This window comes from Lycorma delicatula, chromosome 8 (assembly GCF_047948215.1).
Source record: "Lycorma delicatula isolate Av1 chromosome 8, ASM4794821v1, whole genome shotgun sequence".
Lineage (NCBI taxonomy): Eukaryota > Metazoa > Arthropoda > Insecta > Hemiptera > Fulgoridae > Lycorma > Lycorma delicatula.
Genome location: NC_134462.1, coordinates 11,892,304 through 11,913,797, shown reverse-complemented (window position 1 = coordinate 11,913,797; position 21,494 = coordinate 11,892,304). Strand labels below are relative to the sequence as shown.

At 30.4% G+C, this 21,494-nt stretch overlaps 1 long non-coding RNA gene and 1 pseudogene across 2 annotated transcripts in view; one reads left to right on the top strand and one right to left on the bottom strand.

Annotated features, from left to right (window-relative positions):
- LOC142329125 (serine-enriched protein-like) overlaps positions 1-13,582 on the bottom strand; it is a 65,759-nt pseudogene extending 52,177 nt beyond the window's left edge.
- Positions 13,583-16,372: 2,790 nt separating this feature from the next.
- The window catches only part of LOC142328978 (uncharacterized), a 39,695-nt gene continuing 34,573 nt past the window's right edge, over positions 16,373-21,494 (top strand). For both annotated transcript variants that reach the window (XR_012757396.1, XR_012757395.1), the window contains exons 1-2: positions 16,373-16,482; positions 18,945-19,146. This is a non-coding gene — a long non-coding RNA (uncharacterized LOC142328978). The remainder of the gene's footprint in view (positions 16,483-18,944; positions 19,147-21,494) is intronic.

Genomic DNA, 21,494 nt, shown 5'->3' with positions numbered 1-21,494 from the left:
TACTTCTGCTTAACTGTACACCTGAATAATACGTGTGTTGTTGCTGCTTTTCGAGGTCACAAATCAAATATTAAATGTAATCTTACAACAATCCTTCCCTTAAACCTACTGATGGACAGTTGGACCATGAATTTGTGTAGACTACACTAGTGATCATATACTACCATATTGTAGAATTAACAAGTTTTGTAATGCATTCTGATATTAGTTTTATTGTTGATGATGATGATGATTGATGATCGCTGAACAATGACTGATCTGTGACCCAATCGGTACCCATTGAACGTGATCTGTGATCTAATCGGTGCTCACTGAACAGGGATCAACTGTACAATGAACGGTGATTTATGACCTGATCGGTGCTCAATGAATAATGGTGATCGTGATCTGATCCATGTCAATGACAGCTGATTTATGATGGTGGTGAATACTTATTATTATGTTTCTGTTATGTAATGCACAAATCAAACTACTCTAGTTTTATTTTGACACCTTAGGAACCCAAAAAACCAGATGCAAATATTCCATATGTACATGTATGTGTGTTCGGTATTCACTGCCCACCCTGTAGCACCTCAACATGAGGTTTCTCCCGTCGGGGTCCCCCAAGCATCCTCGAAGGAGGCCGACTACCTATCCTGGAAGCCAGCAACCTCCTCTGCTAGAGGGCTACCCTTCCCGGCCCTAACCTAATGGATCCAGGCATGCATTTCGCATGCCCTTCACACACCTCAAGGGTCCCTGATACCATCATCGGGAAATCCCGGGGTATAGTGACTTGTTAGTACCCACTGTCACCCCAAGGAGCACTAGTGTAGCACTGATGTACAGCTGCTGTAGTTGTTTTGGTATGTTGTAACATTATAATTAAATAAATGAATATTTAAAGTGGCCGCTAGTACCCAACACCCACATGAATGAAATACAGTATGTGCGCGCGCTTTAGTTGGAATCATTGAATTAAATAAACAAAAAATATTATATTTAAATGATAAATATTTTAAATCGTTGCATGTGTAAGCTGTGCATCAGAAAAATAGCAGTATCTTTTTGGTTGGCTGATTTTTCAAATCTTGGGAGTGTAATTTGTTTTAAGGGTGCCTGTTTTGAGTTGGAACACAGTAAATTAGAGGAAATTGTATTAATAGTGTATACAGTTACTACAGCTACTGCCCTTTATAGAGACATCAGAGAATCCCATGTATTTCAATAGAAACAATTCTACTACCGATGTTGGATTTCATGAAATGACCTATTTTAATGGATTTAATCAAATGCTACTCTTTAAAACCATTAGCGTGAACAGTTTGGTAGCTTATCTGAGGAATTATTCCATAGAACTCCTAAAGTACATAAGTTCTTTTTTTGATTTAAAGGAAAGGAAGTATTGTTTTCAAAAGAAGAAATGACATTATTGTTTGAAAACCATTTATGGAGTGGAAAACCATATCGTTGAATAATTTAGAAATATCAATTTTTAACTGAATAACTTCTTCAAAGTTGTCTGAACCTGTTATTAGATCATCAACATAAAAATCTTTTTGAATGGACTTGCATACATGTGGAGATTCATTTTAATTAAATACCGTGTGGCCAAATATGAAGCACAAGTGGTTCCATACTGTTACCACACATAATGAGAAGTGTTTTATCTCCTGATCTGGAGAATCACGCCAAAGTATACATTGTAAATTGGAATCGCTAGATTTAACTAATATCTGACGATACATTTTAGCTATGTTAGAAGTAATGATGTAATTATTGATTTTGAATCTAAGCAATATGGAAATTAAGTTTTATTGAACTACAGGTCTAACTAAGAGAGTATCGTTGACGGATAAACCGTCAGTGGTTTTCGCTGAACAGTCAGATAGCTCGAATGTTAGTAGTTAAACTTGATGGTTTAAATAATGGATGGTGAGGTAAATAACATACATTCGATTTGTTTATTAACAAATCATTGGAGTTGAGTAGTGATAAATGATATAAATCTAAATATTTTTGTTTGAAAGCGGAATATCTAAGTTTGGAAAAGTTCTTTAGCGTTCTTTCCAAAGATAAAAATCTATTTTTAGTATAGACAAAGGAATCGCCTAGTTGAATGTTAATACTCTTGCATGGTAATGACACAACAAATTTTCTGTGATTATTTCGAATAGTATTGGTTTGAAAATGTTTTTCACATGTTGAGGTTTCATTGTCTGAAGTATCAGTATTAATTTCTCCAAGTTTCCAGAAATTCTTGAGTGTAGTAGATCATCACATAAAATTTTTATGAGCGTTACGTACAAGAAAAGATGCAACATTATTGTTGCCATCACTGTTATTAGGAAGACTACCGCTAATTACATATCCTAATTTAGTTTCCTATATAATAGGATATCTGAAAATATAAATGAATTTCTCAGGAAGAATAAATAGAATTGAGCTATAATTAGTACATCAATGTTATTTGGTATCAGCCAGAAATATATTATGAGGTAATTTGAAGTGAGAAATGTCAAATGCAGATGAAGGGAGGCTGTCAGTAATATCTGGTAAAACAACGCATTTTACTTGAACAAAATGTTTCTATAATGCGAGTGTAACACTGTATTTGGACTAAACTAATAAATTATTTATGCCTGAAATGAGTAGATTATTTTTATTAAGTTTAAGATCCAATTTGCGGGCAAAACTAAATGAAAAAAATTTGCTTGCGAACCAGAATCTAACAGTAATCTACATGAAAACGTATTACCACGTATATCAGTAGTATTACATACAGCTGTTGACAGAATTACATTTTCTTTTGACTGATTTTTAAACAAACAATAGGTTATACTTTCAGGTTTATTGCCATCAACCTTAGAATGTTAATTTTATCCATATGAACAAGCGTATTGGGTTTCTTATCACAAATCTTACAGAACAACATTGATTAATACAATGACCTTTACATAAACAATTAAACAACAATTATTTGCCAAAAAGTTTTTACAATTATCTACGGACAAATTAAAAAATTCTTTACATCGATATAAGTAATGATTCGATTAACAAAATGAAAATCGATACAAATTGGATTTTACATAACTAACATTATGAATTTTGTGTTGTTCATTAGGATTTAAATTAAAACGTTTGGTTAAAGATCTGGTTGTATTTTATGACGTATTCACTTGCGTGTTTGAAATGGATAAATTAATATTTTCTAAAAGTTTTCATCTAGAATAAAGAAATTCAATGAAGTCTGTAAAGGTGGGAAACCTCTCATTTGACAACCTTTCTTTCCATAATCTTGAGGTGTTATGATCCAATTTAGATGTTAAAAACTGAACTACGATAAATAAATTATGAAAAGCAATTACATATTTATTGTCAAACCGTACCTTTAATAATTCTAGAGCAACAAGATAATTTTCATTTGTTATTGGAAGATCTTTAATTTTTAAAGAATTTAATTTTTTAAAGAATGTAAATAGTGTCATTTTTGAATGTTAGTTAAATCATCGCTATTACGAATTAAATTAATAAATACAAGATATATTAATATAACACTGTCATTCTAAGACATTACCTTTAAATATTGGTATATTTATAGGTTGTAATTGAGTTTGTTTAAATGATGTATTTGTACTAACTTCTTGATTAGATGATTTTTGATTAATATTATTTATTAAATGTTGCAATTTGCATTCTACAGTACACTAGTTTTCCTTGACCTGTTCATGATGCAATGATAAAACATCATAGTCATAATCTAATTCAAGTTTTGATTGAACGAGGTCATATTTGCATTGTAAATCAAGATTCCTTAATTTAATTTACAAGGCATGACTATCACCTTGTGATGGATCAAATTTGTCAGTAAATGTGGCAATTCTAGTTATAGAGGCCTTTATTGACCCCCTTTGTTTAATTAATTGTTCCTTTTGCATAATAGCGATTTAAATTAATATAAATTATTGATAATGTAAATTAAATGTGAAATAATTTAAGAAAGATCTTACATAAATGATATAAAATTAAGACACTGTGAATCCCTTTATGCAGTAGATTTTTGAATATGAAGATTCTTAAATAATTTTTGAGTTCTTTTGATTATAATTATTTTATTGTAATTGTAAATATCATTTATACGTATAACATTAATAACTTATAAATCTTTATGTATGTTTATCGTATTAATAAATGTAATCAATGATATAAGACTAGATGAGTCCTTTGAGACTTGTAATAGTCTCTTAGAAGACTGGAATAGGACCGAATGAAGCGAGGAGATTGCTTATATACTGTGTATGGAACCGCTGAATCGTCAGGAGGCGAGTGAAAGGAGCTGTGTAAACTGTAAAGAACCGAGCGATGCTGACAGGAGCTGAGTGCATCGGAAAGGAGCTGCGTGAACTGTATGGAGCCGCTGAATCATCAGGAGCCGGATGCGACCGAAAGAAGCCAAAGATCTTTAAATTTTAAAAGTCTTCATGAATGAAACCTAAGACTATGAGTTAATTTTCAACATTACTATGAGTTAATTTTTCTTCTTAATTTTTAAACTTCTGTTTTTTAATTAGAACAAAAGAATATTCCATAATAATTTTACTTTAAGATGAAAGAGAATAATGAAAATACAAGATATATTGTAATTCCGATGAGTGATGTTAGAAATCGGTTTGACCAGGAATTGTGATTTACCGTTTACATAAATTTATACAGAATGTTTATACGATGGTGAGCCGGCTATACGTTTTTGATTCTACTTTAAAAACTAAACAAAAAATATCCATAGGAAAAATGGTAATTTTGTTTCTTTTATAAAAAAATTTATATCTCAAGTTCAGATCTAAGAATCACATCGTTATTTGGTAAAAGTCTTGGTAATAAAAGTTTTAAAATTAGCAAAATATCAGGACTTAAATACCTTAACAAATTACAAAATGTTACAAAATCAAAAAATGTTAATTTTTTGATCCGTTACATAAATATAAGGTTCTCCATAAATATAAGTTTTATCAAAATGTATATTATTAAGCCTTTTATTATTTTTAAATCGGTTAAAAAATAGCCGAGTTATGGCAGATAATTGAAGTTGTAATTTTGTGTCTGTTTTCATGTCCTCCACTTTATGTTCAATTCGATTAAATATTAATTGTTTTTATATATTGTTAATTCTAGTATTGTAAATTAGTATCAAATTAAATAATAATTTTACGATAGACCTATTATCTTTTCACGAGCACGGTATAAGTATATCATACGCATTATAATACAGGGAATATTTATTTAGACGCGCTACAAATGTACGTTTACCCGGAAATCGACCGAATCGAACAACAAAGTAACGTTGCTGTAATGTTTCAACAAGATGATGCGCTCTCGCACTTTACCTAGGCGTTCGACGGGGCCTTTCGATGAAAGATTTCCTAATCGTTGAGCGGTCGAGCCGGTCTTATGCTTTGGCCTGCGAGAAACCCGTATTTGACACTCCTAGACTTTTTTCTACGGGGATACGTTAAAAACAATCGTCTTTTTTGGGGTGGGGTTGCGATTTTGCAATTATTGTTATTTTTTAATCGTTAACAAATGCGCCTAAGAAAAATATGGCGAAATTCCCCATAAAGTGACGAAATCGCCTGTGATTAGACAGAATCTGGAGATATTGAGGGCAACCTTGTTCTACAGACTCATCCCGCTGACCTTTTACGCTGAAAATGTAATGACATCAATGCTCCATATATAAAAGTAATCTGACCACGTTTGGTCAAAATCGGTTCAGTAGTTCTTGATATAAAGTGATTTAGAGGCCAACCCCAAACACACACACACACACACAGAGAGAGAGAGAGAGAGAGAGTGTGTGTGTGTGTGTGACACAGAGAGAGAGAGAGAACATTAACCTTAACATCCGAAAAATTTCCAGGGTGTCAAAACGTCAAGATCCGGTGAAAACCACATATGCCCAAATTGGACCGATACAATACTTTCCCTTCTATACCTATAGCGCTATCTAGACGGGAAAGTAAAAATGGAGATATATATGATTTATTGGATATCTTTCTTTGAAGAAATGATGTCACGCTGATTTTCCTGATGGTAGGTAGCAAGACTGCCTTTTAACCAGAGATTTCGAGTTTTAATTATAGATACTACATTTTTTAACAGTGTTCGTCAGTCAGATCTTGCGATAACGACCTCAGAAGCGGTGTAAACGATTCCTGATGGCGCGTTAAAATATCGACTTTTTGAAATATAAATTTTCTTTTGTTATTTATTAATTAGCTTTTATCTCGATTAATTTTTAATTATTATTCTTGCATTTTATATGAGAATAAAGTTAACGCGTCAAATTAAAACAGATATCACGCAAGGCTAACGCTAGCGTTTTTGCCGCCGTAGGCAAACCCCAAAAATCCCGCCACCGCCAAGCTTCAAAAAAAGTTTAAAATTAAAAAAAAAAAAACAGAATTATAAAAGAACTATGTTAACCAGAAAAATGACATATAATTGAATTAAGACAATAATACTAATACAGATTTACGGAAAATTGTTTTATTGAAAAAAAAAATTACATTTTTAACGAGTTAACAACTAAAACAAGTACCTACTATGTTCAGAGATGATTTAAATATACTTTTAAAAAAATAAACAAAACTACTAATAAATAGTAAATAATATTATTTTCTACATAGAAGTAATCGAAATATATTTTTGCGGGTAGTTATTTTTTTTGCGATCTAATTCAGGCGGCTTTGTCGCTACTATATTTTGCCGCCGTAGGCATCGCCTACCTTGCCTACCGCCAAGGGCCGGCCCTGAAACGTGAAAAAATATTAATTTTACCGTTTATCGAAGAACAGAATGAATTTTTCCAAACGTAGTTTACAGAAGTATACTTACAAAAAACAACTTTTTTTTCAGAACTTTGAAAGTTTGCTTAGTGATATTACAGATATTACTATAGAAAATAACTCTCACTGTTTGAAAACCTACTTAAATATACGCCGTCACAAATTTGAGTATACAATTAAATTGTAGTCTGTTCTACATTTCACTGTATCAAGCAAGTTGGACATGTTCGACAAACAAAAACAACACAAAACAGAATAAACCTTTGTAAACCATCTCGTGGAAACTGAATTCTTACATAAAGTTACCGACACGCCGTGCAAATCCTAACTTTTTTAAATACGGATAAAGTTTGCGTGATCCACTTCTCAGTAAGAAATATATAAATATAAATGTCAAAAATAGTAAAATTTCTGTTATACGTAATGTAAAATGTTTGGACCGTCTAATTAGATAATAAATTTTCATTAGATAATAACCCGATTTCATTTACAGTGGGTCAAATCACACTGTGTCGCTTTGAAATATTTTATTAAACGCTAATCTTTCATCATCGTTATCTAAACGATAACGATGATAGGGTATACGTAAACGTAAACGTAATTTATCAATACGTTTATGTATACCCTATCTAAAATATAATACTATGTTTTGTGATTACTTGAAAAAGTAAAAAAAAAAAAATATACTAAAATAGACTATCAGAACTTCGTTTTGTACCGGTAAATGTGATTCGTGTAAATTATTTCGTAAATTAAAAATTCTGATGTTTCCGTGCATTTATATTTATGAATGTATAACATTTGCTAAGAAGTAAATGTTATTTATTATTTTAATAAAAATTAAAAAGCGAAAATTGTAATTATCCGGTAACAGATTAACAAGCTATTTTCCCTTTGCAAGCGTGCATTTACGTGTGAATTCTTGTATTACTGATGAACCTATGTTGTACACATGTAGTTCTATCAAGACGGAACATCAGATTTGATTAAATTAAATAAAAATATCAACCCCTCGTGTACCGTCGGTATATTAATTTAATCTAGTTTTGAAGGTACAGTTTTATTTAATTTATTGTAAATACATCGCTTGCGATATATTATTAAAATACATTTTAAAAAATCCAGATTGCGATTAAAACAAAATGTTTATAAATAAATGTAATAAAATATTTTTTTTTATACTAATAAATAAAATAAAATAATAGTTCAATAGCCGATGACAAATATAATTTGTAAAATTCTATCGGTCATAGCTCATAGAGGACTATTTTACTAAGACGAATTTTAGAGATAATTATTTTTTTGTTTGATTTTTTGATGACGCGCCAAAAGAAAAGAATTGTCAGTCGGTTACTAATGCCAGGGTGGAGTGATACAGTGAGGGGAATCACCCCCCTCACTGACCCGCTGCGCCTCTGTCCCACTGTTAATCACGAACAACAGAACGGCCAGCTGTCTTCCTTCGCGTCTGATTGGCTACCGTCGGACAGTACTGATCACGCCATGGTACAATTCAAATACAACCGCTAACGTAACGGTCATCACTTCTAAACGAGTAACAAAGTTAATAACAGCATCACTATTTCTTATATAGATGTTCGATATAATTAAATTAAATCAAGATTAGTCCATTATTTTATATCGATTACATTTTATTTACAATAATATTAATAATTTCCTTTAATTTTAATAAATACATTAAAAATATTACGATAAACTATATTCGTTTTGTAAAGTAAAAAAAATTTAACAATAAATTATAACAGATCAAATTTCTCCTGTTTTATTTACAATACGACCTCGTAATATCCTACACGTGTAGTTTAACGAGCGAGGAATAATAGAATCAAACCCGAGCCCAGCTTTTTTAGAAGCTAACAACTATATCGACTGAACGGCCAGTTTTTTATATGATTGTTATAAACTTACTTTAAAATAAAGCATTAAAGGATAAAAAAAAAAATAATCAGTAAAACTTATAATTAAATCGATTATTAATGTTTCTAATAAATAACGTAAAAGACGGCCAGATAAATACAATGTTGCGTTACACGCTATAAACAACCTACATTCCTACATTTATGCAATTCTTTAATGTTTATAAGAACATAAAATATAATGTTATTTAATAGATCAACAAACATCAACTAAACCGTTTGCCGACCGACCTCCTAAGTAAGAAGCTTCGTCCGGAGGTCCCGGGTGAATCTTAGACACGGTTGGAATTTTTAATTTAATTTATATTATTGACTCGTTTAATTATTTATCAAAATATGAATTTATATTACAGAATATAAGGTATATGTTTAGTGAAGGCTGTTTGTTCAGTTTTTAGTCAAGGTCGCAGACACAACGTTCGAAAAAAACAACGGTTTTTCCGATTTCGCATTAAACGGACTAGGTTTTGTCAACAAATCAGTGAATGGTGTTATAAACAACATAACCCAAGCTTGTTTATTATTACAATTCTGACCTGTGTGCGATGCCGTTACCAGCTGTCGCCAGTCTGCTCTCTGTGTGCGTTGGGTGTGTTAGTGGGCGCGATGAAAATTATGATTGAAAATCGGGTCGCAAATACTGAAAGATTGATAAACGCTATATTAACCCACTATATTATACCCTCCATCGCATTATTTAATCGCGTACTATATTTTTCTTAATATTAAATATTATTATTCAAATTTCTAACAGTTTGTGTAAAAAAATAATTTTCTATTTTGTTTTTGTATTGAAGTAAAAATACTTGTAAAACACGAGACAAATTAATTACAAATAACCGCTTAAACAAATACGACATCCTTTGATACGGTTTTAAATAGACGATCGCAGAGTATAACAGATTATTTTTTATTTTATAAAAAGCATTAAAAATATATATTTTATTGTAAGCGCTAAAAATAAAGTTATAAACAAATGCATTTTTCATCGACGTAACAGGATGTTTTGACGCGTGCAATAAATCAGATGACTATTGCGGTACGAATCGGATAGAAAGAAAGAGATAATGAGTGAGAAAGAATCAGCTTAGAGAAAGACATTCAACGAGCCGATTACAACAGCTAGCAGGCAAATAATGCACATAAAGCAATTATACGACATATACTTTTTTCTCCCTTTGTCTTAAAACAACGTCGTAATCGCACACATAAAGTTATCTCGCACTGTTCGCTATCGTTGTTTAAAATACATTTTTATTTTGTTTAGTGTCGTTTTTTTTACTTCTATATTAATGTTGAATTATTTGGTTTAATTTTTGAGTAAAAAGTTCTTTATAATTTTATAAAGAAGGCAAGTTCTCGTGCCAGGCTTACAAGGAAAAGTGAAGACAGGAGATAACGATTTACCGAACCGAATATACGATTGCAAATCGACATACGAAGCCCACCAAAATACAAGAGTAAGAGTTTCGTATAATAAATATTATTACTCTCAGAGAAAGCAATTCTGACCCTTACCTCTAGTATCTGAGATATTTCAGATACATTATAACTACAATAAAGTCTGGGGCGGATAGAATATAACAGCAAATTAATGCGGCCGTTGTAAAACAAGATGTTATCTTGCTGTTTTAAACCGATTTTACCTATTTACATAAAACATACTCTCCACGCTAGGATATTTTGTTAACGGAACTCGACAACAGAATAATGCTGGAGACGTTTTCAGGACCACCGACGATAAAATGTAACCGATTCAGTAAAATAACACATTTTACATTCGCGTATACATTTCCGTAGCACGTAGTATATAAATCTGCAGTAAAAAAAATAAATGAAATTCATAGTTGTAATGCTGTTGTTTAAATTTTCTCATTCCTTTCAGTACTGTCGTATTAATACGCTCTCTCTCAGTGATTTTATTAATCCTACTCTCAATTACTCGGACTTCCAAGGTTTCATCTATTCATCTATATATTATATCTATCCTAATATATATACCTAATTTGTGTATATTAAGACAAAAATAAAGCAAATTTTTAAATTAATTTAAATGGGTTAATTGAGTATTTGTTTTTCTAACGCGAAAGATAGTAACAATTTTTTTCAAAAAAAAAAAAAAAAAAAAAATTAAAATGAGACACGATAATATTTAGTTGCATGCCAGTTAATGAACACTAACATTTTAGCCGAGCGGTAGCGTCTCGGTCTTTCCTACGAAGGTCCCGGGTTCGAATCCCGGTCAGGCATGGCATTTTCACAGTCTACAAAATTCAAATTTGTATCATTTTATTCTATCCTCTGAAGCAATACCTAATGTTGGTCTCAGAGGCTAAAAAAAATCTGATGAGGACATCACTGTCTTCATTTTTTACGCCTATTAAATTACATATACGCATTTTTTTTTTTTAAATGAAAAGTACATAAAATTTTATTTCATTAACTTCTGATATTTTTTCATTTAAAAAATGTTTTTTTATTGTTATGGAATTATAATTTATTGTAATTTTTTTTTTTTAACAGATGTTAATAATTATTAATAAATCAATATATTTAAATTAAAAAAAAAAAGAGATGAAGTCTGATTCGAACCTAGGTGCCTTCCTCTTGTAAGATCCAAATAATTCATTAATAAAATTTTATTTGGCTATAACTCTGGAACCGATGAAAATAATTATCACTTATATCGTTGAAAAACTCTCGATGAGGATTTATTATTGCGATTAAGAAAAAGACCAGGATCCAAATTTTTTTGGATTTTGGGCTGTTTTGGACACTTTTAGCCCGGTCGATTGCAATCAAAAGGAAGGTGCAAAACTAGATGTTATAACAGTCTTAAATCCAAAATTTCAACATGCTACGGCTAATCGTTATTAAGTTATGAGAGATATATACGTACGTAAAGACGTCATGCCGAAACTATTCAAAATGGATTCAGGAACGGTCAAGATGGATATTTCCGTTGAAATCTGAAAAACGAAATTTTTCGCGATCACAATACTTACTTTACTTCGTACAATTAAGTTTAAAAAAAAAAAATAAATTTGTTGTGCTATATGACAGCTAATTGGTATATAAGAAAAAAGTTTAACTTAAAATGTCTAAACGAAGGTAGATTAGTTCACACATTACTTAATCTTAGTATTATTAATAAATAAATAGATCTCATCTCTCTCTCACTCTGTGTGTGTGTGTGTGTTTGGGCGCGTGCGTATTTGTATTGTAGATTTGCTTACAGTAAACGTTGTAATCGGCTAAGTTAGATAAATTTATAATTAGTGTAATCATATCATTACCCCCTTACATACCACTTGTTAATCTTTTTTATAATCTATAATAATTTGCGGTTCAGTTTAGTTGTGGAAAATTTGTCAGATACTAATCTGCAATCGAACCCAAGACTTTGGTTTAAGATTTAGTAAGCAAAGCACGTTTTCTGTGGCACTGAAGCGGCAACATTACATTTTTTATTGTTAATTATATTTACCAAAAAAAAAGTATAAAAGCAAGCACGCGAATGTGCTTTTGTATACGTGCAATCATTATGTGTACGTGCGCGGTTGTAATTATATATAATAAATTGAATATTAGATAAAATTAAATAATTGAAAGCCTCATAATTACCCGTTTATGTACCGTTAGCTATGTTTTTTAGCTAACACATACAGGCGAATTTTAAAAGTCGTTTTCATTTATTATGTTGTACAATTTGTAAGTTATCACGGTGAAAAAAAAGTCAGAACAAAAATTTTGGCTAAATTTTGTCGAATAAAAAAATTAATAATAAATCTGACCGTCTAACGTAAAAACCGACCGTTTCGATCTGCAGAACACATCAATATAAATTTCAAGAAAAGTGTGAAAATATTTGTAAAGTATTTCACGGTGACAATGAAAGGAAATTTACCTTCCTAAAATAGATAGCTAAATTATTAATCACCAAATGCAGACACAGGTAAAACAATTTGTTAACAGAAACGTAAATTTTTTAAAACAAAAAACAGAACTTCAATAAAATATTGATATCCGAAATAATAAGTAGCAATTATTAAAGCACATTTAAATAAAAATAAATTTAGTATACAAAAAAATGAGCAACCCCTTTTCTAGTGTAACGGTACTTACTTGAAAGCAAATTATTTTTATAAAGTAATCTACGTATATAAATTTTATTTAATTTAAATTAAAATAACAAGAATAAAAATATATTTCGCTAAGCTAAAAATAATCATTTTTGCCAAACAAAATTTGCAAATGATGAAACGTTCATTAAATTCCCATAATTCCTGCTAATGAGTTAACCTTTTGTAATTAATCACATTATTTGTGTACTATTTTGCTTATTACAAAATATTTTATTGAAAGAACTTACCTAATTTACATGTAGAATTCTTCTCTAAATGGTCGTTTAGATTCGTGTAAAACACTACTATATATACTGAAAACAAATAACGTATAAGTAAACAAAATTTGATACGGTTTTAAAAACACCATTAGATCGGAAAGAAATAAATATCATTTATTGTACATGACAACGTTAATCGTACGTTAATACTACTTATATTAGATTAATAAGTTATCAGAAAGAAAATATTAGATAATATTACAATCTAAGTTTTCTTTATTTTTACTACATCGCTGTATATAATGGAAGCAGCTAATAAATAATATAAACAAATATAATTTTTCATGACGTAACAAATATTTTGACACACGCAGTTGTTTTGACTAATTGTAGCCGAACCAAGTTGAAGGACGAAATAGTCGGATACAGTCACAGCAATTACGCTTCCTGATCAATTCTATCTGTACACTCCCTTTTACATACACCAACACGTACAAGTTACCGCAGTTAGTAAATTTTTTCTCCACTCTATCCGTAGTTCAGAACCCATCTTTTTATTTTATTCTGTTAGGTTTTTTTTACTATTATTTTCTTATTAATCTGCATAATTAATTTTAATTTTCTAATTAATGTTTTTATATTCAAATATTTTTAAACTTTTTTTAATATAATATATTTAAAAATGTATTTTTTAAATGTAATTAATAATTTTTTCACAAAAAAAAAACAAAAGGATTGATTTCTAAAGGACATTCGATTTGGTTTGCTTTAATTCTTATTTTCAATTAGAATCGCATTATCTTAACTGAATTTCAATGGTTTTCTGAGAAAAAGAAATTTTGACTATAAAAAAGTAATCGGGTTTATTTAACTATGTTGCTTTCCAACCTGTTAACTGCCATCTGTGATCGGAATTAAGTAACGTTTAATGATTTTACAGTCTAGGAACTCTATAACCGTATTTAAAAATATATAAAGTTTCATATCATTAGTAAATATCCTCGATGAATCGGGAGCTAAATTAGACGGTTCTGAAACTTCTTCAAGGTTTGTTATTTCAAAAACAAAACGTTAAATTTTTCAACGAATAAAACCTATCTATATTTAATTTATTCTGTAGTAAAAAGATTACGTACATATGACAATCTGCCATCGTTTAAAACACACACATACACACACACACACACACACGCACACAAGATTTTATTAACCTCCCTTTACAGACTATTGAGTGCGATATTAAACTCGAAAATCGTCTTTTTCCTTTCCTTATTTATACAAAATAAACAAACTACGTATCATTGTATTTAATAAATCATTGTCTACTCAAATATTCCATTTTAACAAATACAATTGTTACATTTTAAAATGCGTACAATAAGATAGATTAATAAATAAATTATACTGTTGATTCTTGTATTAAAAAAACCGTTTGAAAATAAAGATATGTTGCAAAAGGTTCTGGTTTCGAATCCCTAATCCCAGACAGGATCAATATTCTTACACCCTAAAAATTCATTTCATAATTAAAGAGAAAAAAATAACCGGATATTAATTTGTTGGCAGTTTAGATTAATAAATTGTTTAATATAAAATAGATTATGAATATTTGTTTTAATAATGCGTATTAAGATCACGACAAGTTCCTTCCCGCGCTGTCTGGCCAGCGCCCGTTGTTGAACACAGTTATGTAATATTACTCACTCCAGCCGACTACAAAGGTTCAAGGTTAACAGTCTGACGCGCTTTAATAAATAAATCCCTTACGCGATAGAGCTGAACTGTAGGAAGAATAAATCGATTTCGTATCTAATATTTATATGAATATAAGCGATCTGAGACAGAAGCATTACGCAGGTAATTCTGTGCGGCAACTAACAATCAACTACAGTGTCTTAACGTTATGAACAATTTTTTTTTTTTTTTTTTTTTTTTAATTATAAGCATATTACGCTGCTGTAAACCCTCTTCAAGCTGAGAAAAAAACCTTAGATCTTCAGACTACGAGTAACGTTCTTTTAACTGGCAATACCCAGATAGGCATTAAACATATGACCTTAAGTCCAAGCCAAGAATCGGACCCAAAACCCTCAGTATATCATTCGGTTGTTCTATTACGGAGGTGACAAAATAGATTACAAAAATCCGACATCCGACAAAATTTAATTCCATGTCACTCAAAGAACTCTCAATATAATTTTTGGATTAAACTGTTTCGTTCATTGAGAGCCAGGTATTAGTTAAAAACGACGAAATATATTTTAAAAGATCTAAATAAAATAAAATTAGGCTTTATACGTATAATAAAGTGAACTAATAAATAGATCTACGGGTGTATGTACGCTCTTACACATCCATTCGATTTGGATATTGTAGACGGGCCGAACCGTGAAATTTAGAGATAATACTAATCATTCATTACCTCCTTGCGTACTGTTCGTAGTTTCTATAATCTACATCGTAAAAGATGCGGTTCTGTTATTTTTCTTTTTGAGAAGATGACTGTTCGTCTTCTCAAAAAGAAGCAAATCTTTTGTTCATCTTCTCAAAAAAAAACTGCAGTTCCAGATATCGATCGAATCTGGAACTTTTAGTCTAGCAGGTAAGGTAGCTAGCGCTACCTTTTCTCTAATAGCATGTAGGTCATGTTACATCTAAAAAAGAAAAGATTAATAATACAATTTTTTTTTAATTCCTGATTGATATTTAAAAAAATATAGTAACACTTAATAACAAAATTGTACGTGCGCGCGCGTGGGGGTCCGTATTTACATGTAGTATATATATATATATATTTTTTTTTTTGAGGGCGAAAAACGGTTGAACGTTATCATCGCCCGGATGTACTATATATTGAGCTTGATTACGTATATAAACTGATATGTTATACGTATTTAAATAATAAGTAAAAATCTCGTTATAACCCCTTTGTGTACGGTTGGCTGTTGTTGTAATATGTCCATTTATAGTTTTAAGCGAAAATTTATTCTCTTTAATATTTTATCTAATTATAAGTTGGGCAAGACCGATAGTCAATTTTAAAAACAATTTAATATTAGACGACATGTAATGGATGGTCTAATGTTAAAAAAAAAATTGATGGTTAATGACAGTTTGCGAACCAAATTTTAGATATAATATTTTTTCATTACAATTTTGTTGTTAAACTAGCGGATGTCTTTCGATGACGTCGATTCCGTAGTGGGGGGAAGATGAGTCTAACTAAAGAAATTCACCGAGATGCTTTGTTTTGTGGTTAGTTATTGGCGGGAATTATCGGTAGATAGCCGACTGAATACGTAATGCTTCCAGTTAACATTGACGTCATCCAATTTACATCTTTTTACTGAGATATTTCTTATTACTGATTAAGGTGAGTTGTATTTATTTTTTTAATATTATTGGCCAATTATTATTGGCAGTTGTTTTATTCTGTGTATGTGTTATTCAAATTATTTATTAGATTAAAAATGTTAGAACCCAATTTACTCTCGTCTATTTTTACAAAATAAATTTAATAATAATAAATTTGTTTATTTATCTCTTAATAGCGGCTAAACAGTATCGAAAAAATAAACAAGTTATATGTTTGTAAGAGTATTTCGTGAGTGATATATTAGATGTATTTCGTGTTAAATATATTATGTTTTAAGTCGGGTAACGAGAATGAAGCTAAGAAAATAATTCGCATCTGTATCGTTATAAAGAATATACCGGAGAATATATTTAAGAATAATATATAATAAATATAAATAAATATATAATAAATAATATATAAGAATAATATATAAGAATATATTTACTGGAGTCCTGGGTTCGACACCTAAATAGCTTACCGTTTATTCACCGATCTCAATTAATGTCGTTAAATATTCATAAATGAATGTCTCGGGAATAACACAAAAATTTGAAGAAAAATATTTTTTGATAGGAAAGAAAGTAACAAATAATCGTTTTAATAAATTTGTAAAAATATTTTTAGAAATTTATCGGCGTAGTTTTTATTTAACTTATATATATTTAATAATATAAGTAAGAAAGGAAAAAAAAACGTAGGTATGAGTTTGTAGAAGGCAACCAATATTTTATAATATGAGTCGACACCCGGTAAGGACTCTGTATAATCGTGTATCATCTTAATAATTATGCGTACATAATATTTAAAGCAGAAATTATTCGTAAACAGTACAGCGAGATATATACAACAAATAGTTCATTACAGATTTTTATATTTAACATTTCCCGTGTTTAATTTATATTTTTTAAGCTAAATTAAAAAAAAAATCACAAAATTGTTGAAAATGTATAGTCGATCATTCTTTTAGAGGAAAACTATTTTTAAGAAAGTTTTAATGACCCTCAGATCGATCGGTTGGTAAATTAACCGACTGATATACCGAAAATCCTGGGTTTGAATTTCGGCATTCCTTATAGGTTACAATTCATCTAATTCATTACGTACAATAATAAACGACGCGAAATAAATAAATTACAAAAAAACTATGTTTGTTTAGCTGATCAAAGGAGCTCTGAAATTTAAAAACAATTGAAGTAACATAATTTAACGGTGTACTCGTATTTTCGAAATAAAATTCTATACGCGTAATTTTTTATTACTACAAACGACGTTGTAACTTTTCTTCTCGTCGGCAAAAACCTTAACGGTCAATTTTTTTTTATTACAAAGTTTTTGTAAAAATGCACTTTGAGTGAGAAAATTGAAAAAATACAAACATGTTTAAGTAGCCCACCGCATACAGCGAGAGAGATTGACGGAGGGGGAGAGTGAGAGAGTGACTTTGAGAGAGAGGGGTCGAGTGAGAGACTGAGCGGGTAGTGTGAGAGAGATTTGGTGGGAGAGGGTGCGAGGGCGATGGAGAGAAATTGAGAGAGGGGTTGGTAGGGGGATCATTGATGGAGAGGAAGCGAGACAGAGGGTCTCTCTCACTCTCTCTTACTTCTCTTCTCGTCTAATACTATTCTTAATACGGAGTGGTATATAATTTGTATTTGAGTTATTCAACACTTTTACATAGAATACATCTTGCAAGCTAACCAGTAAGGAAGATGAATGAAAAAAATAATTTTAATATTTTTCGTAAAATTTTTATTATTTATTTTTTTTTTAATTTAATAATAAATCATATTATTATTTTACTATTATTTATATTTATATATTAAAAAAAAAAAAAAATTAAATCGTGTTAAATTCTTTGTTTGACAACAAGGTCAATGAACTTTGATATTTATCGTTTATGTATTAGTGTTAAAAACTTAAAAATCATACTCGATAACTTTTTTATTTTAATTTTTTTTTATGTTGTTATAATACAATTAGTAAAATAATCTCTGATTTTATACATCCGACTCTTGGTTAACCGGACTTACATATTTTATTTATCCGTAAAATTTACATAAACTATTGCTTGTTTAAGTACTCGAATTATCAGAGATTTTCTTGTTACAAAATTGTGATTCAAATTAAATATAATCTGAGATTAATGTTTGTTAAAACGTCGATTATTCGGACCTCCATATCTCAAACATTTTTCGACTAATTGCGGGGCCTTTTATCCGGAGGTCCCGGGTTCGAATAAAAGGAAATAACTGAAAACCTTAACATTACAGTTTAACGTTGGTTACGTTCCTTTGTTAACTTTGTATACATAGGTTTAAGCGAAAATTTGGTTTCAGTTATTATTTTGTAAAATTAAAAGTTTTCAAATCTGTAAAACATTAATGCTATACTGTCGGTTGTTATTATGAGAGGAGAAACAGTACAGTGTAGGTAATACATTTTAGTTGGCGCGCCAATTTTCATAATTTATTTTGCAGATTTGTTCGGACGTTGTTTGAAGCGACAGAGAAATAACGTGCGTGGCAGAGAACGAAAGCTTATGGAATCTAGCGACATTACAGATGGCCCTTGATATGCAGTTCAATTTGGATCCTCGTGTCTGCGGTCATTCTTGTTTAACTATTTCTTATACGTTGTTTATTTTGTTTTGGTGTTTAATGACCTTCATTATTAATCGAGGTAAGTTTCTTTATATTAATATTATTTTAATATAGCTTAAAATAAGTGTTATTATTTTTGTTTTCTTATTACGTACTGCATTTTCTATTTATAACACCGGCTACATAGTATCCCCCAAAAATAAACAAAAGTTACACGCTTGTTTATAAATTTTAGGTTAATCGGCCGATAAATAATTAACCAAATAAAATAGAAAAAAAAATTATTGCACAATCTAAACGTACCGTACTCGTGGGTTAAGCAAAGTACGGTTAATGTGTAAAAACGCGCTCACACGCACCCACAGAGAGAATGAGAGAGAGGAGAGAGAGAGAGAGAGAGAGAATGTTAGAGAATTTTCGCGCTGTCTGGGACAGAGTGAGGTTTAAGAGACGGGGTGATGATAGTGATTGTGATGTTTTATTACTTTCCAAGAGCGACTCTTATTTTGATAATCGTATTCTCTAAATAAGTATATAATTTCGTACCAAATTCTTACGGTATTTTGTATTTCACTTTTATTCGTTTCTGAAATATTAAATTTTAAACTTGTATTTACGAGAATAAAAAGTAAAAACAAAAATAATAGTAATGTAAAACATTGGCAAAAGACACCAGAATTGTAGGTAGTACAGGTAGACAGAAAGTTCTATGTTCAAATTTCGGTCAGAATTGGCTTTTTTATACGCTTTATTAAAATTTGAAATAAAAGTAAGTGACGAACTGAATGTGAGTCTATTGCCCGTACAAATAAATAAATATAAAAATGTATTAGGTATTAATACGTGTTAGGAATAGCATTAATTACGAGGTCGAATTGTAAATAAAACTGGAAAAATTTTATCTGTTATTATGTAATATTTTTTTTTGTAAATTACTTTACAAAACTGATAAATTTAATCGTAATATTTTTAAAAAAATTATTAAAATTAAGGGAGATTAATTATTATTTTAAATAAAATGTAATAATAGAGATATAAAATGATCAACAAATCTTGATTTAATTTAATTTATATCGAACGTCTATATAAGAAATATATTAGGGATATTAACTTTGTTATTCGACCGCAATACACACACACGTACGCACATTTACGGTTGTATTTGAATTGTTGTACCATCGCGTGACCAGTACTGTCCGAGGGTAGCCAATCAGAGTGAAGTTAGCCACCTGCTGCATTTGTTCATCTTCCCCCTCTCTCCCTCCCCCTCACCGACGTCGCAGTAGTCAGACTGACAGTTGATTTTATTTGCGTCATCCCAAAAAAATTAAACAAAAAATAATTACCTCTGACAGCATATGAACGATACAATTTTATAAATTATTGTTTTATTTTATCATTGCCTATCGAACAATTGTTTTTCTATTAAAGCATTTATTATTATAACAAATTTACTTATTACATTTATTTTATTTTATTTATATTTACAATTACATTTTTATTTTTTTTTTTTTTATCAAACACTCTCTTTTATCATAATGTGAATTTTTTAAATCTAGCACAAATTATGTATTACAGTAAATAAATCTGTACCTTCAAAACTTTTTTTTTGTTTAGCCTCCGGTAAAAACAAAAAAATATCAACTCTTATTATTAAAACAAAACGGAACAAAATTTAACAGAAAACAAATGAATTTATGAAAATTAAAAACAATTTTTTAGTGTAATAAATTTAGATCGCAAACAACAAATTGATTTGTAGAATTTAATAATCTTCGTGAGAGTAGTACACTTCGCAGCACTCGTGTTTCATCTGAACGCCGACCGTTACAAGCTGATGAACAGAAAAAAATTCTTCAAGTAGTACAGTTTAGTTCCAAAACGAGCACGGGAAAAATTTCTTCGCTACTCGACATTCTACAAAGTACAGTACGGAGGACATTACACGCTCAAGGACTGAATCCTTGTCACGTCCAGAAAATAAAACACCTCAAGCTTGGTGACCGTGCCGGACGAGTTTTTTCAGCGGGTTAACATAATTACTTTTAAATCTCGTTCGTACATTTTCGGACAAAGCTACTTGTATCCGTAACGGCGTAAACAACACGTGAAATTCACATCGGTGGTGTGAAGAAAACCACACGCTCCAGTCGGATCAAATTTCCAGCCATAATTTTCGGTGAACGTTTGATGCGGCACGATCGACAACAAATTAGGCCCTTTCTTACCAAAACGTGTCACGGGGAGAAAATTTTAAACGATGTATTTTTTTTTCTTGAAAATTTGTCATCGTAGAAACAAATCGAAATGTATTATCGACTTGATGAATACCGACCCGTTTCCCGAATAAAGTAAGACGGTTTTTAGATGAAAAATGTACCGGTATTTACGTAAACTCTACGTCCAGCCCTCTACGACTGGACGTAG